The 19,602-nt window shown below is 43.4% G+C and overlaps 1 protein-coding gene across 3 annotated transcripts in view; it reads right to left on the reverse strand.

The window, feature by feature from the left end:
* Positions 1–19,602, reverse strand: part of znf532 (zinc finger protein 532) — a 222,107-nt gene that overhangs the window by 169,463 nt on the left and 33,042 nt on the right. Inside the window, exon 2 of one of the 3 annotated variants that reach the window (XM_087990306.1) lies at positions 7,783–7,865. The gene's annotated coding sequence lies outside the window, so the exon portion shown is untranslated. Of the gene's footprint in view, positions 1–1,090; positions 1,136–2,033; positions 2,060–7,782; positions 7,866–19,602 lie in introns of those variants that run through there. The other 2 variants (XM_087990325.1, XM_087990312.1) reach the window with 2 other exon arrangements.

The following is a 19,602-nucleotide window of genomic DNA, read 5'->3' on the forward strand; positions in this document are numbered from 1 at the left end:
AGGATTGGAAAGTGGAGACATATCCAATTCCCATTTCTACAGCTCTGCCTCATGAAAAGTTCCGACATAAACCAAATCCCAGAGCTGGGTGCACTCTGTTCTAAATTTAGAATTGGCGGACTTTACTCGGGACTGGCAGCTTTCATGAAAAACAACTTGCATTTATATAGCCTCTTGAGTATACTAAAACATCCCAAGGTGCTTTACAGGGGCATTATTGTATTAATTTTGACAAACTCAGCCATAGAAAGAGATATGTGGTATAAAACTTTGGTTCAACAGGTAGATTTTCTAGAGTGTCTTCAAGTAGAGAGGTGTTCAGAGATTTAGGGAGGGATTCCCAGCTAGCTGGAGACACCAATGGTGAAGTAAAGAAAATCAGAAATAATCAAGAAGATATAATTAGAAGAGTGCTAAAATATCATCAGTTTGTGAGGTTGGAGGAAACCACAGAGGTTGGGAGTAGTAAGGAATTTAAAAAATGGTGAGGGGCATTTTAAAATTGACATCCTGTTTTACTGAGACAGCACAGGGGGATTGGAGAAAAGGGACTTGGTATGAATTTAGATACAGACAGAGTTTTGGGTAAGGATAAATCTCCAGAAGACAAAAGATACAGGCTGACCAGCTAAGGGAGCGTAGACGAGGTTGGTGGTGGACATGGTTAAGGGCTTCAGCAGTAAGTGGGCTGAAGCTAAATGGGCACTGTTCCTGAAATGAAAATGATCTTGGTGATGAAGAAACTATAGTGTGAGAAGAACAGCTCAGTGTTAAACAGGATAAACAATCAATCAGTTGAGCTTCAGTGAAAGAGAAATGAAAGTAAGTTGAGAGAGACTGGGCCCATCTCCTGCTAGCCTGTACAATTTCACTTTTCTCCCCCCACCAAAAAATTGAATACACTTACGATCTTAAAAATTTGAGTTTGTTGTTTTAAACACAATTATTGCATTGAACTACTGCGGTTCTCAAAGGGTTAATGCATGAATGCACCTAACGCACAACATAGATCAAAAATCTCCAAGCGTCAGCAAAATTAAGCTTAAACACCAACGAATACCTCTAAATACCAAGCATAATTTCTCCTTACCCTCTCCTTGAATTGAGACTAAAGCATCCAAAAGATAAATTTGCCTTAATACTTTCTAGTTCAGTAAGAAAGTTGACTCCTTTGTTATGTAAGCAGTTGTTCTGGATGGGGGAGGGGCACCTATCTGAAAGGAAAACGATGATGTTTTGGGAGATAATTAGACATTTTTGTACAGTACATGTTTATAGTGTCAGACAGTAAGAAACTGCCGCGTAATACCAACACATAGGACTTATACTATATTTAAAAGACTGCATTCAGGCAATCTGAGGCCAGCTAAATAGCTTTCAGCCATGATAGTATTAATGCACGTCACAACCCTGGTTACATTGCACACCACAGCTTCGGTAGCCCTGCCTGTCGGCCCTCATGAAGATAGATCTTGAAACAGAATCATTTGTTCACAGAAACATGGTCAAAGAACCTCATGAGAAAGCACAGCGGGATAAAAATGCCACAAACCACCGACAGCTGCTTCAGTTTCACTTTCAGTTAAACATTGTCACATTTAAAAGCAGACAAAGAAACGGTAGGTGATCTGCAGAACTTCACCACACATCAGATCTCATTTTTTTTTAAAAACATTCCCAAAGTATCAGTTTGGATTTGCAATATTTACCACTAGGCAAAACTGCTGAACAGCATAACATCATATGCAGTAATCAGCTTAAAATAAAGAACTGATAGTCTAAGTTAAACGCCATGTTTTATATGGGATTGCCTGACATGTCTGGGCAGGGAAATTGATGACATTGAATGGGTTGTCCATTTCTCCCCACCCACCTTCCTCCATTTTACATTCAGCTGTTCTGATAAACCATTAAGTCCCCTGTTAAAGTGTACAAGTTCCCACTCTTTTCAAAGTTTAGCAGGAGCTTTTCCTGACACCCCAAGCCAATATTTATCATTCATGTGAACAGTAAAGAGAATTAAATTTGCTCACCATCTCAGTCCTGTCTTTAATCTCTGCAATAAGCAAAATGAATGTTGCACAATGATATTTTACTCAGTATTAAAAGAAAATGTAACATAAGAATTCTGCAGCAATTCCAAAAGGATTCCCAACAATAAATTCTAGTGTTTGCCCCAGCAGCAGAAATGTAGAGCTTTGGCCTTCAACATTTTCTTTGGAGTCTAACTGCTGAAGTAACTAATGTAGTTGTTTCGCAAAATTGGAAAAAAAAGTAAATCCCATAAGGCTCCAACATCAGAGCATGTTATTTTTGTGGCCATTCTCAGAAGCAGCTTTGCTGATGTTTAACATTAAATAATATTTCAAGCAAGTTAAATGAGCTTTCTCATACTGAAGAGGAAAATTACTTAAGACTGCTACAAAACAAAGGCGAGTATCTTTAACCTAAGACTGTAGTTAGTAGAGTGTACAATTTGATCACTCTGTATTTTAAGAAAAAGCAATCCTACTGGAACACACATTTGCACAATATTTCAACCAGATCATTAATGCCTCGTGCTTGCCACTGGCTATAGCAATGAACACAATCATTACTAACTTCATAAATTACATTCCTCCCATCCAACATGATCTAGAGGTTTGGTTTGTAGGCATGTATGAAATTAAAATGTTTGGTAAACACAATTCCAGGGTACATGTTAATTTGAGAGGAGACAGCCCCACTGAATAGTCATGCACCCCTTCCCCCCAATTGAAATTGTAAAAAAGTAATTTAAGTTGGATCTTATACATACTGTACATTACCATAACAAACCGTCTTGGTGCAGAATAGCTCTGCATTCAGTCAAAGCCTCAGACTTAAAGTCCCCAATCTTGATGAATTATTTCATACTATCTGTAATTCACCCATGCCTGTTATTTTATGCACTGTTGGATGCAATTAAAGCGATTTTAATAACTGTGAAGAACAGATAAATAAAAAGTGGACCAAAAGATCACAACTGGAGCTAAAGCAAACAGAGAAGATGAAATCAGCATTGTTAAAAAGGTTAATATATTTTCTATAGATTTCCTTCAGCAATTTTGACTCTCCATTTATGACCATTATTAATTTGTAAATGTCTTAGCTATTTATTTTAATTTAATCCCAATAAGGATTGAAATTTTCTGAGTTAATTTGGAGTGAGATGAAACATGTGCAAAATTTATTGCTATCATTATTGGATTTTTTTGAAGGGGTAGCCTATTTCTTGCTGTTAAGTATTTTCTTTTATAAATGGTCAGAATGTCATTCTGGAACAGTGACCTGAAATGTACCTGTACCAAGAAGACATGTGACTGTCAATAAGGACTTGGGAGAGCCCTTGGAGTGTGAATAGACTAGGATGTTTATAGCACTGGGTTTAAGCAAGTAGTGACATTAAATCATTAGTTTTGTCTTCTTTCCGGTTTAAAAACATCAAAGATATATTTGAGATGAATTAATAGTTGAGTTCAGAAACAATTTTTAATATCTCTCCTTGCAGAGTTCAGTTGGAAAAAAAAGACAATTTTGTATAAGGTTTTTAATTCATTTCTATTTAGTTCAGAATAACCAGTATCTGCAACAGTGGTGAGTTTTCTTTTCTCTAGTTTGTGAAACTTTTAATCCCAGAGAATTTGGGATAGAAATCTTAAGGCTGTTAGAATTGAGAAAAGTTTAAGCCTTCAGACTTGTGAAAGGTTCATGCCTCAGACTTAGGGATATAAGTGTAAATTTATCTTGGCAGTTCATACAAAAGAATCTGAAAGCTGTCATTTAAGTAGAAACCTAAAGAGTTGAGGTCAAGAGATAATTTCTCTGGACTTGAGTCTCTATGACAGATAATACCGGGAAGCAGGTTAAAATTTTTTGTTCTTCATGTTATGATCTCTCTAAACCAGTTTCTGTAGCTATATACCTATGTCTCATGTAATAAATTTATGTTGTGTTTAGATTAGATTACTTACAGTGTGGAAACAGGCCCTTTGGCCCAACAAGTCCACACCGACCTACAACCCACCTCGACCCATTCCCCTACATATACCCCTTCTACTAATACCACGGGCAATTTAGCACGACCAATTCACCTAACCTGCACCCGGAGGAAACCCACGCAGACACGGGGAGAAGTGCAAACTCCACACAGTCAGTCGCCTGAGGTGGGAATTGAACCCGGGTCTCTGGCGCTGTGAGGCAGCAGTGCTAACCACTGTGCCACCGTGCCACCCTTTAGCACCGTGTTGCTACAACATCTGCAGTCTCATATGAGTATGTGTCAGTGACTAATCTCCACATTAACTAAAAAAAAAGTTTACGTTTATTTTCTATCAAGTTACATTTCATTCTGGGATATGATTTGGCCACTAATACTGTCAGCTGGGATCACAAAATCAGTTTCTGGACTTTGCTTAAAGGTAAATTTCCAAATTATAAGACCATAGCACATTAAGAAAAAATAAAACCATTGGGCCATTCAGCCCCTCAAAACTGCCCGGCCATTCAAGAGGATCATGGTTGATCTGACATTCCTCACATCCACTTTCCAGGCTTTTCCCCAGAATCCATGACTCTTCTATCTCAGCCTTAAATACACACAAAAACTCTGCTATTCCCTCTCCTCCTATCTCTCTGTGGCAAGGACTTTCAAAGACTCTCGACCCACTGAGAGAAGTAATTACTCTCATCTCAGTCTAAAATTGGCACTTGTTTATTCTGACATTGTGCCCCCTGGTTCTCAACTCTCCCATAAGGGGAAATAACCCCTCAGCATTTACCCTGTCAAGCCTCTTAAGAATTGAGCATGTTTCAATGAGATCGCCAGTCATTCATCTAAACTCCAGTGAGTAGAATCGCAAGCTATTTAGCTTTTGCTCATAAGAAGATCCCTGCATATCAGGGATCATCCTAATGAGCATTCTCTGTACTGCCTCCAATGAAATGAATGGACCAAAACTGCTCACAGACTCCAGATGTGGTCTCACCAGCCCCTTGTACAGTTGCAGAAAGATTTCACTTTGTTTTTCCATTCATGGGATGAGGGTGTCACTGGCTAGGCCAGCATTTATTGCCCATCCCTAATTATCTAGAGGCCAGTTAAGAGTCAACCACATTACTGTGGGTCTGGAATCACATTTAGGCCTGACAAGGTAAAGATGACAGTTTCCTTCAATAAAGGAAATTAGTGAACGAAATGGGTTTTGATGTCAATTGACATTGGTTTCACACACATCATTAGATTCTTCTTTTGAGATTATTATTGAATTCAGATTCCACAATCTGCCATGGTGGGATTCAAACCTGGGTCTGCAGAACATTACCTGGGTCTCTGGATTAACAGGCCAGCCTTAGGCTGTCACCTCCACTTATACACCAAACCTCCTGTCAGAGTCATAGGATCTGCTTCCATGCTGTACACCTCTTCGGTCCAACTCATCCATGCTGACCAGATACCCGAAATTAATCTAGTCCAACTTGCCAGCATTTGGCCCATATCCCTCTAAATCCTTCCAATTCATATATCCAGATGCCTTTTAAGTGTTGCAATTTTACCAGCCTCCATCACGGTACAGGACATTGGTTTGGACACTTTTGGAATATTGCGTGCAATTCTGGTCTCCCTCCTTTTGAAAGGGTGTTGTGAAACTTGAAAGGGTTCAGAAAAGATTTACAAGGATGTTGCCAGGATTGGAGGATTGAGCTATAGGGAAGATGCTGAATAGGCTGGAACTGTTTTCCCCAGAGCGTCAGAGGGTTAGGAGTGACCTTATAGATGTTTATAAAATCATGAGGAGAATGGATAGGGTAAATAGACAAGGACTTTTCCCTGGAGTGGAGGAGTCCAGAACTAAAGGGCATAGGTTTAGGGTGAGAGGGGAAACATATAAAAGGGATCGAAGTGGCAACCTTTTCACGCAGGGTGGTATGTGTATGGAATGAGCTGTGAGAGGAAGTGGTGGAGGCTGGTACAATTATAACATTTACAAGGCATCTGGGTGGGTATATAAAAGAGAAGGGTTTAGAATGATATGAGCCAAGTGCTGACAAATGGGACTAGATTAAGTTAGGATATTTGTTCGGCATGGAAGAGTTGGACTGAAGGGTTTATTTTCATGCTGTACATCTCTATGACTCACTTGCATTTCTAAGGCATACAAGGCCATGGGCCAAGTGCTGGAAAACAAAATTGGAATAGTTAGGTGGCTGTTTTGACCAGTGCAGAAACTATGGGCCAAAGGATCCTTTTCTATGCTGCAGACCTCTAATGACCTAGCAAGGGGATATTAGGAACAATGATAAAGGAACTGGTTGAAAATGTGTTGCTGGAAAAGCGCAGCAGGTCAGGCAGCATCCAAGGAACAGGAGAATCGACGTTTCGGGCATAAGACCTTCTTCAGGAATGAGGAAAGTGTGTCCAGCAGGCTAAGATAAAAGGTAGGGAGGAGGGACTTGGGGGAGGGGCGTTGGAAACGCGATAGGTGGAAGGAGGTCAAGGTGAGGAAGATAGGCCGGAGTGGGGTGGGGGCGGAGAGGTCAGGAAGAAGATTGCAGGTTAGGAAGGCGGTGGTGAGTTTGAGGGATTTGACTGAGACAAGGTGGGGGGAGGGGAAATGAGGAAACTGGAGAAATCTGAGTTCATCCCTTATGGTTGGAGGGTTCCTAGGCGGAAGATGAGGCGCTCCTCCTCTAACCGTCGTGTTGCTATGGTCTGGCGATGGAGGAGTCCAAGGACCTGTATGTCCTTGATGGAGTGGGAGGGGGAGTTGAAGTGTTGAGTCACAGGGTGGTTGGGTTGGTTGGTTCGGGTGTCCCAGAGGTGCTCTCTGAAACGTTCCGCAAGTAGGCGGCCTGTCTCCCCAATATAGCGGAGGCCACATCGGGTGCAGCGGATGCAATAAATGATGTGTGTGGAGGTGCAGGTGAATTTGTGGCGGATATGAAAGTATCCCTTGGGGCCTTGGAGGGAAGTAAGGGGGGAGATGTGGGCGCAAGTTTTGCATTTCTTGCGGTTGCAGGGAAAGGTGCTGGGAGTGGCGGTTGGGTTGGTGGGGGGTGTGGACCTGACGAGGGAGTCACGGAGGGAGTGGTCTTTTCGGAATGCTGATAGGGGAGGGGAGGGAAATATATCCCTGGTGGTGGGGTCTGTTTGGACGTGGCAGAAATGACGACAGATGATATGATGTATATGCAGGTTGGTGGGGTGGTAGGTGAGGACCAGTAGGGTTCTGTCTTGGTGGCGGTTGGAGGGGCGGGGCTCAAGGGCAGAGGAGCGGGAAGTGGAGGAGATGCGGCGGAGACGAAGGAATTGGGAATATGGGATGGCATTTTTACAGAGGGCAGAGTGGGAGGAGGCGTATTCTTGGTAGCTGTGGGAATGGGTCGGTTTATAGTAAATGTCCGTGTTGATTCGGTCGCCCGAGATAGAAATGGAAAGGTCTAGGAAGGGGAGGGAGGACTCAGACGGTCCAAGTGAATTTGAGGTCGGGGTGGAAGGCCTTATGCCTGAAACGTCGATTCTCCTGTTCCTTGGATGCTAACTGACCTGCTGTGCTTTTCCAGCAACACATTTTCAGCTCTGATCTCCAGCATCTGTAGTCATCACTTTCTCCCTAAAGGAACTGGTTTCCATTCTTGATTGCTATTAGAACCATATGGTGATATCTGCTGGATCGGCAGGTGTTTGATCACCAAGAATTTAGGCCAATGTTGCCTTCCATGGGTAACAGTAGTAGGGGCCTTATATGAAGAATGAACACTTACTGGTTTGGTATACACATGGAGAATGTGGTGATCCTGCAAGGCGAACCGCATCAGTCGAGTTGTAATCAAGCAAGACTCAGTTCCTTTGGGCGGAGGAAAACAGACAAAGAAACAAGTAAGTCAACTTTATTATCATATTAAACTATCAAATACAAATTCTAAGAAGATACATAGAAAATGAGGTTTAAAGCCCGATGACTGGACTCTAGCTTTGTATAATAAACACATACAGACATACGCATCAGTTCCCTCTCGTTGCATACTTTCCAAAAATAAATTATTCTTATGCAATATTCTCAGAGGAGTGATTGTATAACCCAAGGGCAACAGAAGAGCAGCAGCATTTTTTGTTAAAGCAAGCATTACTGAGGAGTGAAGGATCTAAAGCAAATATCCTCCTTTCAACTTGAGCACATTCAAGTTGTGATGTGCTTCCATTTGGCTGGTGACTTTATTTTTCAGTACAGTCCACAGGCACAAAAGATATCAGCTGCCTCAGTTAGTAAGAACACATATAGGGCTGGATTTTAGTTCCACCCCACCTTCCTTGGTGTTTTCAGTCAGGGTGGAGGGGTTCATGTAAAATATAAGAGGTGTCCAGCTCACCATCTACCCACCTATCCCTGAGCTGCCCTCATAATACAGTTGGTTGACTTTTGAAATCAACAGTCTGCCTGCGTATGGACTGGGATAATAGATTTTCCAAACCATAATACTGTCATCGTGGGTAGGGAGTTGTGAGTAGGCGTTACATTTTTTGAAGCAAGGTTTATAAAGGGCAGGAAGGGAAGATGGATCATTCGAGGGATGCCACATGCATCTCGGGGGCTCCCCCATTTCCACCATTTTGTCACCCAATAATTTGTTCCTTCGTGTTTGCCCTCCAAATACCTCAGTAACTGTTGCTGGGCTCTCAGATTCCTTCTGATCTAAAGGCTGAGAGCTTATCTGGTTCCAGCAGAGATCTTTCTTCATCCTGCTCCTCCTTACAATCCCAGCAGCAGCTATTGCTGGGCTGAGTTACCGCTGGCATTGCGAGATATCCTGGCCAATTTAATTGGTGAGCAGCTCTCAAAGGCAGGATACACACTGAGCAGAAGTATCACTCTTACCAAGCTTGGTCCACCCCAGTGTGTTATAGCTGCAGTCTTTCTATAGAATATTTTTTATTGTCAATTGTACTCCAGTACAGGAGTTCAGTGCAAGGTTTTTAATGCCACTTTTAATGGCACCATCTTAGGTACAAGTACCTATGTACAATTCTTACAGAGTTAGAAAATATATGTAATGTTGTTATATAAAAGAGAATTAAAAGGAAAGCAGTAGCGTTACTGATAGTGCCTGGGAATGATTTAGAAACGAGGTAGTTATAACATTGTGAAAAGGATTTACATTACAGTCTGGTAAAAACATTCCAAACAGCAGCAGCAGCTTAGCACAAGTCATCAGATCCAAGACCAATAACTGTCCCTCATTGCTCCAACCTCCAGTCCGCTCCTCACTGGCACACTCAGCAGCAACAAGGTAATTCGTGCCGTACCAGGATTTGCTTCACCTCATGCTGCTCCAGTACACAGGATTCCCCATGTGCCGCTCCAGGGCTCAGGACTTCCCTGTTGCCGTCATACTAGGATTTGGCCCGGCCATTGCTCATTCTGCTGCTGCTCTCAGACATGGCATGCAGGCTCAGCTCTAGCCTGGTCTCCCTTGATTCTTTTCTTCAGGCATGAGTAGTCAAAAGTTGGAGGGGGGTGGTTGGGGGAGGGGAGAAAAAAATACTGCAAAGAGGAGAAAAACAAAAAAAGAAAAAGGAACTGGTGAGCAGAGGAGCTCCAACTGCCACCATCTTGCCTTGATGGAACCATTCATTGACTCTCCTTTCCGGGATTGGAGGAGAAATCTCAGCCCCTGGAAATTACAGCCCATGGTTTATGTTGTATCCGAAGAAAGTATCCAGATTTCCAAAAGGAAAATGCAAGTTTTCTGATGCAGCAAACAAGTTAAAGCTTGCTTTAAAATAGCAACTTTTATCTCTGAATCACGGAAGTCCTTATAGTGCAGAGAGTGACCATTCAGCCCATTGTGTCTGCACCAACTCTCTGACCATTTTAACTTGGTGTCAATTGTCCATAACCCTACATATTGTTTCTATTTAAATTATTATCAAATGCCGCAGCTAAACCCGTCTCCAGTAGAATTCCAGGCAGTGCATCCCAAACTCTAACTAATCACCTGATGAAGTTTTTTTGTTCACATTGCATTTACTTCTTTTGCAAAACACTTTCGAACTGTTCTGTCTGGTCATGGTTCATTTGCAAGTGGGAACAGTTCCTCGCCACTCAATCTGTCCAGATCCCTCATGGTTTTCAAAACATCCAACAAACATCCTTCAGGTCTTCTCCTCTCCAAAGAAAACAGTTACAAGTTCTCAAAAGTCACACAGCATGGAAACAGACCCTTCAATCTAACCCATTCATGCCAAATAGGCTTCCCAATGCAAACTCGTCCTATTTGCCTACATTTTGTCCATATACTCCTAAACCTTTCCTGTCCATGTACCTGTCCAATAGTCTTCTACATGTCATAACTGCATCCGTATCTACCACTTCCTCCGACAGTTCATTCGACAAATGAACCACGCATTATGTGAAAAAGTTGACTCTCTGGTCCCTTTTAAATCTTCTCCTCTCACCTTAAAATTATGATAAAGTGAGGACTGCAGATGCTGGAGATCAGAGCTGAAAAATGTGTTGCTGGAAAAGCGCAGCAGGTCAGGCAGCATCCAAGGAGAAGGAGATTGACATTTCGGGCATAAGCCCTTCTTCAGGAATGAGGAAGGTGTGCCAAGCGGGCTGAGATAAAAGGTGGGAGGAGGGACTTGGGGGAGGGGCGTTGGGAATGCGATAGGCTGGAAGCAGGTTAAGGTGAGGGTGATAGGCTGGAGAAGGGCTGGGGGCGGAGAGGTCGGCAAGAAGATTGCAGGTCAAGAAGGCGGTGCTGAGTTCGAGGGTTGGGACTGAGACAAGGTGGGGGGAGGGGAAATGAGGAAGCTGGAGAAATCTAAGTTCATCCCTTGTGGTTGGAGGGTTCCTAGGCGGAAGCTGAGGCGCTCTGCCTCCAGGCGTCATGTTGCTATGGTCTGGCGATTGAGGAGGCCAAGGACCTGCATTTCCTGTGGGTCAACCAGGAGTGGGAGGGGCAGTTAAAGTGTTCAGCCACGGGGTGGTTGGGCTGGTTGGTGCGGGTGTCCCAGAGGTGTTCTCTGAAACGTTCCGCAAGTAGGCGGCCTGTCTCCCCAATGTAGAGGAGGCTACATCGGGTGCAGCGGATACAGTAAATGATGTGTGTGAAGGTGCAGGTTAATTTGTGACGGATATGGAAAGATCCCTTGGGGCCTTGGAGGGAAGTGAGAGGGGAGGTGTGGGCACAAGTTTTGCATTTCGTGCAGTTGCAGGGGAAGGTGCCAGGAGTAGAGGTTGGGTGGGTGGGGGGTGTGGACCTGACGAGGGAGTCGCGGAGGGAGTGGTCTTTCCGGAATGCTGATAGGGGAGAGGAGGGAAATATATCCTTGGTGGTGGGGTCTGTTTGGAGGTGGCAGAAATGACGAAAGATGATACGATGTATCTGGAGGTTGGTGGAGTGGTAGGTGAGGACCAGTGGGGTTCTGTCCTGGTGGTGATTGGAGGGGCGGGGCTCAAGGGTAGAGGAGCAGGAAGTGGAGGAGATGTGGTGGAGAGCATCGTCAACCACGTCTGAGGGAAAATTGTAGTCTTTGAAGAAGGAGGAGAAAGTGAGGTCTGCAGATGCTGGAGATCAGAGATGGAAATGTGTTGCTGGAAAAGCGCAGCAGGTCAGGCAGCATCTAGGGAACAGGAGAATCGACGTTTCGGGCATTAGCCCTTCTTCAGGAATGAGGAAAGTTGGTCCAGCAGGCTAAGATAAAAGATAGGGAGGAGGGACTTGGGGGAGGGGCGTCGGAAATGTGATAGGTGGAAAGAGGTCAAGGTGAGGGTGATAGGTCAGACTGGGGTGGGGGCGGAGCAGTCGGGAAGAAGATTGCAGGTTAGGAAGGCGGTGCTGAATTTGATGGATTTGACTGAGACAGGCTGGGGGAAGGGGAAATGAGGAAACTGGACGATGGAGGAGTCCAAAGACCTGCATATCCTTGGTGGAGTGGGAGGGGGAATTGAAATGTTGAGCTACAGGGTGGTTGGGTTGGTTGGTCCGGGTGTCCCAGAGGTGTTCCCTGAAACGCTCCGCAAGCAGGCGGCCCGTCTCCCCAATATAGAGGAGGCCACATCGGGTGCAAAGGATGCAATAGATGATATGTGTGGAGGTACAGGTGAATCTGTGGCGGATATGGAAGTTTCCTTTGGGGCCTTGGAGGGAGGTGAGGGGGGAGGTGTGGGCGCAAGTCTTGCACCTCCTGCGGTTGCAGGGGAAGGTGCCGGGAGTGGAGGTTGGGTTGGTGGGGGGTGTGGATCTGACGAGGGAGTCACGGAGGGAGTGGTCTTTATGGAATGCTGATAGGGGAGGGGAGGGAAATATATCCTTGGTGATGGGGTCCGTTTGGAGGTGGCGGAAATGGCGGCGGATGATGCGCTGTACATGGAGGTTAGTGGGGTGGTAGGTGAGGACCAGTGGGGTTCTGTCCTGGTGGCGGTTGGAGGGGCGGGGTTCAAGGGCGGAGGATCGGGAAGTGGAAGAGATGCGGTGGAGGGCATCGTCGACCACGTCGGGGGGGAAATTGCGGTCCTTGAAGAAGGAGGCCATCTGGGATGTGCATTTTTGGAACTGGTCCTCCTGGGAGCAGATGCGGCGGAGTCGAAGGAATCGGGAGAATGGGATGGCGTTTTTACAGGGGGCAGGATGGGAGGAGGTGTAGTCCAGGTAGCTGTGGGAGTCGGTTGGTTTGTAGTAGATGTCCGTGTTGATTCGGTCGCCTGAGATAGAAATAGAAAGGTCGAGGAAGGGGAGGGAGGAATCTGAGACTGTCCAGGTGAATTTGAGGTCGGGGTGGAAGGTGTTGGTGAAGTGGATGAACTGTTCAACCTCCTCGTGGGAGCACGAGGCAGCGCCGATACAGTCATCGATGTAGCGGAGGAAAAGGTGGTGGGTGGGGCCAGTGTAGTTGCGGAAGATGGATTGTTCCACATATCCTACGAAGAGGCAGGCATAGCTGGGGCCCATGCGGGTGCCCATGGCTACTCCTTTCGTTTGGAGGAAGTGGGAGGATTGGAAAGAGAAGTTGTTCAGGGTGAGGACCAGTTCAGTCAGTCGAAGGAGGGTGTCTGTGGAAGGGTACTGGTCGGTACGGCGGGAAAGAAAGAAGCGGAGGGCTTTGAGTCCTTCGTGATGGGGGATGGAGGTGTACAGAGACTGGATGTCCATGGTGAAAATAAGGCGTTGGGGACCGGGGAAGCGACAATCATGGAGCAGATGGAGGGCATGGGTGGTGTCCCGAACGTAGGTGGGGAGTTCTTGGACTAAGTTCTTCTCTTCCCCGGTCAAGACATCTTCCGGCTAGGAACCCTCCAACCACAAGGGATGAACTCGGATTTCACCAGTTTCCTCATTTCCCCTCCCCCCAGCCTGTCTCAGTCAAATCCATCAAATTCAGCACCGCCTTCCTAACCTGCAATCTTCTTCGCGACCTCTCCGCTCCCACCCCAGTCTGACCTATCACCCTCACCTTGACCTCTTTCCACCTATCACATTTCTGACGCCCCTCCCCCAAGTCCCTCCTCCCTATCTTTTATCTTAGCCTGCTGGACCAACTTTCCTCATTCCTGAAGAAGGGCTAATGCCCGAAACGTCGATTCTCCTGTTCCCTAGATGCTGCCTGACCTGCTGCGCTTTTCCAGCAACACATTTCCATCTTTGAAGAAGGAGGCCATCTAGATTGTTCGGTATTGGAATTGGTCCTCCTATCATAAAATTATGATACCCTAATTTTGAATTTCCCTACCCTTGGGAAATGGCATTTGCTATTCACCTTATCTATACCCCTCATGGTTTTACAAGCCTCTATAAGGTCACCCCTCATTGGCGATGCTCCAGGGAAAATAACATCCTGGTAGATCTTTTCTGAACCCTTTCCAATTTAATAATATTCTTTCTATTAACAGGCATGTTCATCACTGGAGTCATTCTCATAAACCTCTTCTGCATGTTCTCCAATGTATTTGTATTCTTTTTACAGTATGCTACTCAGAACTCTACCCAACACTTCAACTAAGGTCTCACTGATATCTTGCCTAAATCCATCATAACTGTCCTGCTCCTGTATTTTATGATCCTATTTACAAAGCCTAATAATACTGTATACCTTATTAATGGCCATCTACTTTTTCTGCCTCATATAATGATTAATGTACATCAACACCCAGGTCTCTCTGCTCCTGCATATTCGTTAGAATAATACCCTTTGTTTTATACTGTCACTCCAATTTCTTTGTATCAAAGTGCATCACCTCACACTTCACCCACATGGAACTTCATCTGCCACAATTCCAAATTGTTTACAATTCTTGTAAATTGTATGTTGTCTACAAATGGTAAAGTTGTTCCCGTCACACCAAGATCTAGGTTATATTTGTAAAGAAAAAGTAAAGATCCTAACAGTGACCACATACAAACCTTCTTTCAGCCTCAGAAATACCCATTATCCATTACTCTCTGCTTCCTATCCTTCAGTCATTTTTTGTATCCATCTTGTTATCATGCTGTTTATTCCATGACCTATAACGTTCCTCACAGATCTGCTGGTGGCACTGTATCAAACACCTTCTGGAAGGCCATGTACATCACATCCACAGTTTTTCCTTCAATAACTTCTTCAAAATCTCCAACAAGTTAGTTAGACACCTGTTATCAACCAGGCCAGGCCCCCTCAAAACATTTTAAGGAGATAGCTTATACCCGAACGTTCTCTTATTTTAAAGGCAGATGTGAAGTGGGTGTCCCAGATGTGATGCAACTGGTCAAACCACTCATCTGTATGCAAATCAGAATTTATGTAAACAGTACAGTTGAAACATGAACACCTTAGCTATTAAAAGATCTAACTGTTCCAATACAGTGGCATCCCATGAATACATTCCTTGGCAAAAAGAAGGTAAACTCAAACACCGATTCTTACAGGCAAAAGGGAACAACGTTCAGAGAGATTTCAGGGAAAGTCAGAGGAGTCCTTTACTGAAGTTTGCAACTCTTTTGGAACCACACAACTTTGTGACTGCTACAAAAAAAACCTAGAAAACCTGTACTGGGAAAACTGGCCGCTCCCCTTCCATTTTAATGCTGCCTTTACAACCTCTCTTCAAAAGGACAAATAACCTTCTTAAAAGGGACAGCATTGTCACAGCTCTCCTCGTAGAAAAGTGAACAATCACTGAACAAAGATGGCTTCATTTGAAAACCCGTAATCTTGCTCCATTAGTACACTACAATACAAATAAAGTTAAACATCACACAACACCAGGTTATAGTCCAACAGGTTCAATTGAAAGCACACTAGCTTTCGGAGTGCCGCTCCTTCATCAGGTGATTGTGGAGGACACAATTCATAGAACATAGAACAGTACAGCACAGAACAGGCCCTTCAGCCCACGATGTTGTGCCAACCACTGATCCTCATGTATGCACCCTCAAATTTCTGTGACCATATGCATGTGCAGTAGTCTCTTAAATGTCCCCAATGACCTTGCTCCCACAACTGCTGCTGGCAACGCATTCCATGCTCTCATAACTCTCTGTGTAAAGAACCTGCCTCTGACATCCCCTCTATACTTTCCTCCAACCAGCTTAAAACTATGACCCCTCGTGTTCTAAGGCACAGAATTTATAGCAAAAACTTAGTGTGATGTAACTGAAATTGTATATTGAAAAATATCTTGATTGTCTGTTGAGTCTTTTATCTGTTCGAATACCATGATATTTTCACTTCTTTCATGTGTAAATCACAAAACCTTTTTTTAAAAGTTGCATTCTCAGGTTAGCTGTAACAATGGGTGTTAGCTAGACAATATGTTGAAGGTGTTAGCCCCCTTCACCCCACAAAATATTTGAGTGCATGTGGGTCTTTGTCTGTCTGTGTGCACATTTCTGGGATGGGGGGTTGTGAGTGTCTGTGAGACAGAGAGTGTACATGTGTGTGCGTGAGTGTAGAGTGGTCTAAGTCTCTGAGAGGATGCCTGTGTGGGTGTGGGAGCGTGTGTGTTTCTGTGTGCATGATTGTGTATATGTGTGTCTGTGTGTCCGTGTGCATGTGCGTCTGTTGGAGTGTCTGTGTGTGTATATAGTACAGTGACCACCATTGCACTACACATACACAGACATGCACACAGACACTCACACACACACCCTTACAGGCACACACACATCCTCTCAGAGACTTAGACCACTCTACACTCATGCACACACATCTACACTCTCTCTCACAAACACTCAACCCCCCCCCCCACCCCAGACATACATACACACAGACAGACAAAGACCCACATGCACACATATATTTTGTGGGGTGAATTTGTACTTGCAGAGTTACATTGTACTTTGCTCAAAAACTGCAGAATTCATGTAAAACTCTGTTATCTCACTTTAGATTAGAATCAATCTAAACATCATGGCACAGACAGAGAACACAGGGGGCTAACATCTTCAACATATTGTCTAGCTAACACCATTGTTAACAGCTAACTCGAGAATGCAACTTTTAAAAAAAGATTTTGTGATTTACACATGAAAGAAGTGAAACTATCATGGTATTCGAACAGATGAAAGACTCAACAGATAATCAAGGTATTTTTCCATGTATAATTTCAGTTACATCACACTGTAACCTTTTGCTATAAATTCTGTGCCTTAGAATTATGTCCTCCACTATCACCTGATGAAGGAGCAGCGCTCTGAAAGCTAGAGTGCTTCCAATTAAACCTGTTGAACTATAACCTGGTGTTGTGTGATTTTTAGCTTTGTACACCCCAGTCCAACACCGGCATCTCCAAATATAAATGTTGTAATGCCAACATCAAGCTCAAAGTCTCCTTCTCAGTTAGAACAGTACAGCACAGAACAGGCCCTTCAGCCCATGATGTTGTGCCAAATTTCCTGGATAAATGACCAATAGGTCTTTCTATCTTCTCATCATCTTCTTTTAAGAGTACAGCACCGACACCCACATCTCTCCACCTTTAATGGCTTTGTGTAATTAGGTGTGGCTAATACTGGAGCAATGACTAAAATGCCTTCTGACAGTCTGCCATCCAATGAAATTTCCTGCACTTCTTCAATAGGTCAGTCAGTCAAGCAGCCACACTGCTAAAATTCAGTACAAGTTTCCGATAAAACCCACTCAACCCCAGGAATTATAGTACTGTTCTCTTCGTCGATGGTATAGGAAACTCCCAAATAACCACATTCCATGGGTTATCTGTCCATGTCTGGTAATATGATCCAGAAATGTGACTTGGGCTTTAGCAAATTCAATTTTAGCCAGATTTATCACCAAACCTGCCTTTCAAACTCAATCAAAATATTCTGATAAATGCTGCAAATGTTCCTTCCACGTGTGACTAAAAATCACCAGATCATCGATGTATACCATGCAATTGGGTAATCCAGAAATGACTTCATGGTTAGTCTTTGAAATGTGGCTGGCACACTTTTCATACCAAATGGCATGACTTTAAATTAGTATAACACATTCAGTGTCATGAAAGGCAAAATTGTCTTTGCTCTTTCAGATAAAAGTACCTACCAGCATCCAATGAGTAAGTCCAACTTAGAAATATAAGTTGCCTGTCCCACCTTCTCAATACCGTCTTCCAAACATGGAATCAGATATAATCAGACTTTGTAATGGCATTGACTTTGCTCTCATTAACACTTAACTGTTGGTTACAATCTGGTTTTGGAACCATTACTATGGATGAGCTCCAGCTACTGAAACTCATTTAAATTACGTTGTTGTGGAGCATGATGTCAATCTCTTTTTGAATCTGTGCCAAGTTTGAGGGTTAAGTCTATAAGGATTTTGCTTAATTGGAACAGCATTTCCTGTACCTACGTCATACTTAATTAGATTAGTACTTCCTGGTTTATTGGCACACATCTCCCCATGCAATAATAAAACTCTTTCAGGTCATTTCAATTTTCCTGTAGAAAGTTACTCAATAATTTATCCCATTTTTGACACTCCCTCATTGTCCAATTCAGAATCCTCTGAATTGGACAATGAGGGAGTGTCAAAAAATGGGATAAATTATTGAATTGGATTCTTCCCTCTATGTTATATTCAATAACACATTCTCCTTTTGTTTTCTTTCCCTATCAAGATACCACCTGAGCATTTTCACAGGAGACACTCAGTGAGACTTCTGTTTGGAGTCCTTATCAAATAGTTTGCCTCACTCAATTTCTCTTTGATTTGATAAAGTCCACTAAACTTTGCTTTTAAAAATTCAACTATCACTGGAAGTAACACTAACACCTTCTCTCCAAGAGCAAAATTGCAAGTTTTTAATTTTCTGTCTGCTTCCTCTTTCATCATATGCAGTGATATTTTTAAATGCTGTCACACCAACTTCCCCATTCTATTTAACCATTCCCTAAAATTTGACACATAATTCAAACATGTGGTATCTGAATTCTGGCTGACTAATTTTTCCTTAATTAATTTCAGTGGTCCTCTTACCTCATGCCCAAAATCTAATTCAAATAGACTGAATTTGGTCAATTCATTTGGTGCAACCCTAGAGGCAAAAAGTACAAACAAAATTCCTTTATCCCAATCATCTCGATAGTCATGACTGTAAGCCCACAACATGGTCTTTAGAGTTTGATGCCACCGTCCTAACGCTTCCTGTGATTCTGGATGGTACGTTGTGGATTTAAATGGTTTTATTCCTAAGCTGTCCATAACTTTCTTGAATAATTTTGATGTAACATTTAACCCTCGATCTGATTGTATTTTTGTGGGTAGTCTGTATTGAGTGAAAGATTTGAATAACTCTTGCAAAATCCCTTTAACAGTGATATCACATAATGGAATGGCCTCTGGAAATCTAGTGGACACATCCATTATTGTTAACAAATTCTGATTCCCATTTTTTGTTTTAGGTAGGGATCCAATGGAATCAATTAAAACTCTTGTAAAAGGTTCCTCAAATGCAGGAACGGATATTAAAGGTGCTGATTTTATTACTGCCTGAGGTTTTCCAATGGCCTGACACATCTGAAATGTCTGGCAAAATTCAACTACATGAAACTGAGTTCTGTAGATGCTGGAGATTATAGTCAAGAGTGTGGTGCTGAAAAAGCACAGCAGGTCAGCCGATCATGCTCCTACTAATCTCTACCTTCACCTCCATCCTTTTATGTCAACTTTCTTTCTAAGTACCAACTTCTGAAGTTCAAATGCTCTCTCTTTCTCCCTTTCTTCTGCTAGGGTCTTCCATTCTCTTCTTTTTGTTCTGCCAGAGCGATTTTTTTCTTTATTCATTCACAGGATGAGGGTGTCACTGGCTAGGCAACATTTATTGCCCATCCCTAATTGGCAGTCAACTACATTGCTGTGGATCTGAAGTACCATGTAGGTCAGACTAGGTAAGGATAGAAATTCTTAACATTTCCCAGTTATCATAACGTTCACAGATCAAAAATATTGAAACAGACTTGATAAGAGGATAAGAGAACATCTAAAAAATGGTTGCAGACTGGGGCAGCTGCCATTCCTGCCTCTGTTCCTATTCTCAGCCATCTACACCTGGCTATGTCTACCTCACGAGAGAAAATGAGGTCTGCAGATGCTGGAGATCA

This window comes from Chiloscyllium plagiosum, unplaced genomic scaffold, assembly GCF_037043375.1.
Source record: "Chiloscyllium plagiosum isolate Xiang-an unplaced genomic scaffold, Cpla_swu_hap1 HiC_scaffold_1, whole genome shotgun sequence".
In the NCBI taxonomy this organism is placed as follows: Eukaryota; Metazoa; Chordata; class Chondrichthyes; order Orectolobiformes; family Hemiscylliidae; genus Chiloscyllium; species Chiloscyllium plagiosum.